The sequence below is a fragment of the Malania oleifera genome, chromosome 10 (genome assembly GCF_029873635.1).
Source record: "Malania oleifera isolate guangnan ecotype guangnan chromosome 10, ASM2987363v1, whole genome shotgun sequence".
Classification (NCBI taxonomy): Eukaryota; Viridiplantae; Streptophyta; class Magnoliopsida; order Santalales; family Ximeniaceae; genus Malania; species Malania oleifera.
In genome coordinates this window covers 95,918,041-95,923,617 of record NC_080426.1, presented here as the reverse complement: position 1 = coordinate 95,923,617, position 5,577 = coordinate 95,918,041, and the positions used below count along the sequence as shown (strand labels likewise).

The following is a 5,577-nucleotide window of genomic DNA, read 5'->3' as shown; positions in this document are numbered from 1 at the left end:
AATGCATAATTCGTTTTATTGATAAAAGGGAATTCATCCGAGACAATAGTGTCGACAGACTACCAAAAGAAAGGGAATTAAAATGACATTAGAGCACTAAGGAAAAAGAGGGTATTAGCCATGGAGAATGGACAAGATAATGCGCAGCCACGCGCCCTGAAGGATTATGTGCGACTAGTTGTGAATGACAACTATTCGGGTATCAGACGCCAACCCATTAATTCCAAAAATTTTGAGCTCAAACCCGCATTAATTAGCATGGTGCAGCAGGCTCAATTCAGTGGATCGCCACTTGATGATCTCAATATCCATCTGGCGATGTTTTTGGAGATTTGTGATACTATGAAGATCAATGATGTTACTGAAGACACCATTAGACTGAGATTATTCCCTTTCTCTTTGAGGGACAAAGCAAGAGGTTGGCTACAGTCGCTACAACCTGCGAGTATCACTAGTTGGCAGGACATGGCAAAAAAATTTCTGGCTAAATTCTTTCCACCTGCAAAAATAGCTCAACTCAAGAGTGAGATTGGTCAATTCAAGCAACATGATTTTGAATCACTCTATGAAGCATGGGAAAGGTATAAAGATTTGATTCGACACTGCCCACAACATGGATTTCCGGATTGGTTGCAAATTCAGATGTTCTATAATGGGTTGAATGGGAAAACGCAGACTTTAGTTGATGCTGCATCTGGGGGAACTTTGACGTCAAAGACACCTGAGGGTGCTACTGCTCTTTTGGAAGAAATGGCCTCAAATAACTATCAATGGCCAACTGAAATAACTATGGCTAAGAAAGTTGTTGGAATTCATGAATTGGAGTCATTTGTTGCACTTTCAGCTCAAATTGCTTCTCTATCTCATCATATTTCAACTTTGACAACCCAGAGGATACCACAAGGTGCAGAATATGTGGCAGCTATAAGTAGGACAGATCCGAGCATCGGAGCGAGTCAAGAACAGGTTCAATACATCAGCAATCAGAACTACAATTATCGTGGTGATCCTTTGCCACAATATTACCATCCAGGGCTTCGAAATCATGAGAATTTGTCTTATAGAAATACAAGGAATGTGCTGCAACCTCCTGCAGGATTTGAGAGTCATCAAGGTAAGAAGAAGATGTCGCTTGAGGATACCATGATATCTTTTGTTGAGGAGACAAAAACAAGTTTTAAAAAGACTGATTCATGGTTGGACAACATCGAGACTCATTGTAACAACATGGGAGCCGCCATGAAGAATCTTGAAATAAAATTGGGCAACTGGCCACGACCATAAATACCCAACAGAGAGGAACTTTTCCTAGCAACACAGAAGTGAATCCTAAGGAACAATGCAATGTCTTCACACTTAGGAGTGGAAGAGAAATTGAGAAATCACCAGGAAAGGAAACCATGTCCACACCTACACCTGAAAAGAATGGCCGAAGCAAGAATAAAGGGGAAGAAGAGGAGATTGTGGATGATACACCAAGAGAGACGGACACGCTTCCAGCAATTTCATTTCTTGAAAATCCTCCTATTCTCTCAACTCCACTTCCTTATCCTCAATGCTTTCAAAAGAAAAAATTAGATAAGCAATTTTCTAAATTTTTGGATATTTTAAAAAAAATTCACATAAATATTCCTTTTGTAGATGCCTTGGAACAAATGCCAAACTATGTCAAATTCCTGAAGAAGATCATTTCAAAGAAAAAAAGGTTGGAGGAGTTCGAAACAGTGAAGCTTACCGAGGAGTGTAGTGTTATTCTTCAAAAGAAATTGCCTCAAAAATTAAAAGATCCAGGGAGTTTTACTTTGCCTTGCACTATTGGAAATTTATTTTTTGATAAAGTTTTATGTGATCTTGGAGCTAGCATTAATCTTATGCCACTTTCTGTTTGCAGGAAATTGGGACTTGGAGAGATGAAACAAACAACCATTTCTTTGCAACTAGCAGACCGATCCATCAAGTATCCACATGGAATCATAGAAGACGTATTGGTAAAGGTGAACAAATTTATTTTTCCTGCTGATTTTGTGGTGTTAGATATGGAGGAAGACCAAGAAGTTCCACTAATTCTTGGCCGATCATTCTTGGCCACTGGAAGGGCTTTAATTGATGTTCAAAAGGGCGAGTTAACATTGAGAGTGGACAAGGAAGAGGTTATGTTCAAGATTTACCAAGACATGAGATTCCTAGAAGATCCAAGCACTTGCTTTCGAGTAGATGTCATTCAGTAAGGTGTAGAAAAAGTATTTCAAAAAGATGTACAAGCTGATCACCTAGAACGATCCTTGCAACAGATTACAACACAGCAGCGTGTGGGGAGGCTAGAACCTATAGTAGCAAAGACGGATTCTGTAATCTCTAAAGAAAAGATGCAGCAACCTATATCTCCAGTGTTGAAACAATTCCCTGAGCATCTTCGCTATGCTTTCTCGGGTGATGCGTATGAAAATGCAAAAATCTACAAAGAGCAGACGAAGAAGTGGCATGAAAAACAAATTATCAGGTGTGAGTTTGCTCCAGGACAATAGGTTCTACTCTTCAACTCACGATTAAAACTCTTCCCAGGGAATATATTCAGAGTTAATGGTCAGAGATTGAAGCACTATTATGGAGAACAAGTGGAGAGGAACTGTTCATTTACTCCTCTTGGAGATCTTGGTTGATGAAGATTGAAATGTCTGACTAGAGACGTTAAAACAAGCACTTATGGGAGGCAACCCAAAGAGTTTTTCTTTTGTTTATTTCTTTTATCTTTATTACTTTATTTATTTATTTATCTATGCACTTTTGAATAATTTAGATTTTTTATGTAGGTTTATTTGGCACAAGTACAGAGCTGAAAATTTAATTCCTTGATAGATTCACCAAAAAGTCAGGGAAGTTTCTTTCTTTTCTTCAATTTTCCTCATTTTTGAATAACATTGAAGAAAAAAAAGTGTGAATATGGATGATTAGGCCCTGCGTGACACTACTTATGCCCTTCATATACCTGAATACAACCTAGGAGTACACACTTGGGTCAATTATTTGTAGTTTCTATTTATATGGCTAAACTAGGAATCGTAACTCATTGAAAGTTGATTGGTAGTGCAATTGTGTTAATCTGGCTATATAAACTCTTGTATCTATATGGTATCTCTAGAGGCTAAAAAAATACAAGTTCACGTGACTTGTAGCACTTAGGTTTCCTCATGAACACTGAGAGAGTGCCCGTGGCGACTCTGACACCTTGTGAGGTACTGTTGAGCCATTTATCATTCTTTTGAGTTTTTGACGTCAACTCAGAGTTCATGAAACTCAACTTTCTCTATTTTTTCTGGATATTCTTTGTACATTAGTCTTGGTTTTTGAATTGCTAGCCTAGAGGTGACATCTAGTGGGGAGATAGAAACTTAGATCTTGTATCCTACTCAAGATGTGAAGGCCGAACCACCCCTAGAAATAGACTTATTTCATGGACTCTTGTTTGAGTTTAATGCACATGGGTGGTATGAAAACAATAAAAGAAGTGTTATGATTGTCCTAATTGACCATGAAAATAAAGAAATTGAAAAATGAGCAGAAGAAAGAAAAAGAGAAATAGAAATACCCCAGAAGAGGTGAACGATTAATACCTGCTCCACACAACTACAATAAAAGTCACGGACAAGACACATGTTATCCACATATAAAGATTCTTCACCCGCCTAATGCCTCAGATGTATTCACGCCTGGTTTGTGAATAAGTTGATCTAGGGTGGCCTTGATTGGATATGGTGAGTAGGTGAGAAGATGTTAGGGTGAAGGACCCGACACCTCATAAATAGGTTGGATCCTTTCCAGACTAGTCCACTCCGTACATTTAGAGTTTTTTCCTTGCAGTATGTGGGATGTTTGATCATGACACTCCTCCTAACATACGACGAGTGAAACCATCCTTTTTGAGTGTTTTTAAGGGTATACAAGTTAGGCCGAGTCAAAGCGACAGTACTTTAGGTGTCCACGGATATCTTGAGTGTAACGAGTCACACACGTTACACATGCTTCGAGACTTCACCTATTTATACTCGAATTTATATGACTACATTAACTCTGAATTGTGCTCGCTGGTAAATTTTACGTGAGTTTACAGTTCTTAATACCTATATAATGATAAGACTTGCATGAATGACTTACTTCGGAGTTGCGTACAGTGTGTATAAATGAGCTTCCGTTTAATTTGGTGATATTCTTGTATGTGAAGTGGTATGGTTGTGTTGCATGTGCGTTTATTCATTGGAATTAGTATGACACCACCCTGAATTGCATTCACGTTATTTGTTAGGGACTAGCAAAACTTTAGTTGGGGGGTGTGATTACGCGCTTAAATTGCGTAATTAGGTGTTTTAATTCATACATTGCAAATTATATTTTGTATTTAAATGTCTAATTACTTTCAATATTTTAAAATTGTGTTCTATTTATAATATTTGAGTTTTATTGAGTAATTTATGAAATTTTGGTATTTTTTATTGTAGGGCAACTATTGGAAGCTAAAAATCGATGACACTTTTTAATCTGTGCGTAACTCTCTCATCCAACCTCCGATTTAGATGATTCAAGATGCCATAGAAAGATAAGAAAATTCTCTACAATTTTTATGTTTTGAATTTGTGAAATACTGGATGCATCAAGATCGAAATCAGATGTGAAGTTAGCATACACCGTTTTATGGATTATTTCGACAATTCTTTGTAATCTTGGCGTAACTTTCTCATCCGAAATCCGATCGAGACGATTCAAAATTTTAGGGAAAACTGAAAAAGAGGTCTACACCTTTTGTGTTTTAAGTTTTGAGAGTTATGAGCTGTACGAGGGTCAAAAGTGGGCTTGAAAGAGGAGGTCAGTTCCTGTACCTTAGAAAAAAGAAAAAAGAAAATAAAAATAAAAAAATGAGATGTGACCCGGCCATGCAGCTGGTCATCTTAGCAGGGTGAGGCGCTGGTTACAAAGAAAGGAAAGACAAGAGAAAGGAAAGAAAAGCAAAGAAAGGAAAGACAAAAGGAAAGGAATGAAAAAGTCAAAGAGGAGGGTTTCTTTGGAGGAGGCCATGCGCAAGAGAGGAGAATGAGCCGGGGAGTGAGGGGCAGCGTGTGCTGGGGCTGGAGATTGAGGCCGCACCATACAGGAGAAAAAATGACATTATTTTTTTGGCAAGACACTGAAGGGAGGCCAGACCACACACAATTTTTTTGGAAAAATTATTTTTTGGGAGCTTTCTTGTGGTTTTCTTTTGGGGGTGCTGCGAAGATACACACACAGCCAGCAAAGGAGAGTTGGAGAAATGTAAAAATAATATCTTTTCAGAATCGAAAGGCGGTGAACAATGGCGGTGTTCGTGACGCGTGACGGCGATGCTGCGAGTGTTGATCTTTCGCGTACTCTCCAAATAGAAGAAAATATGGTGAAATCTGTTATGTTGGTTTTAGTTTTCGAAATGAACTAAATTTTTATATTCTAGGAAAATGATGTAGCCAGTTTCGAACTATGCTTGCTCTTTGATGCTAATCTAAAGTAGTTTTCATTAATGTTTGTTTGAGTTATTCTGTGCCTAATGCTTTT

General features: G+C 38.1%; 1 non-coding gene across 1 annotated transcript; it reads right to left on the bottom strand.

Moving 5' to 3' along the window:
* Positions 1 to 513: 513 nt before the first annotated feature.
* On the bottom strand, positions 514 to 620 carry LOC131167207 (small nucleolar RNA R71). Its single transcript, XR_009140063.1, has one exon. It is a non-coding gene; the product is annotated as a small nucleolar RNA R71 (small nucleolar RNA).
* Between the last annotated feature and the right edge of the window lie 4,957 nt (positions 621 to 5,577).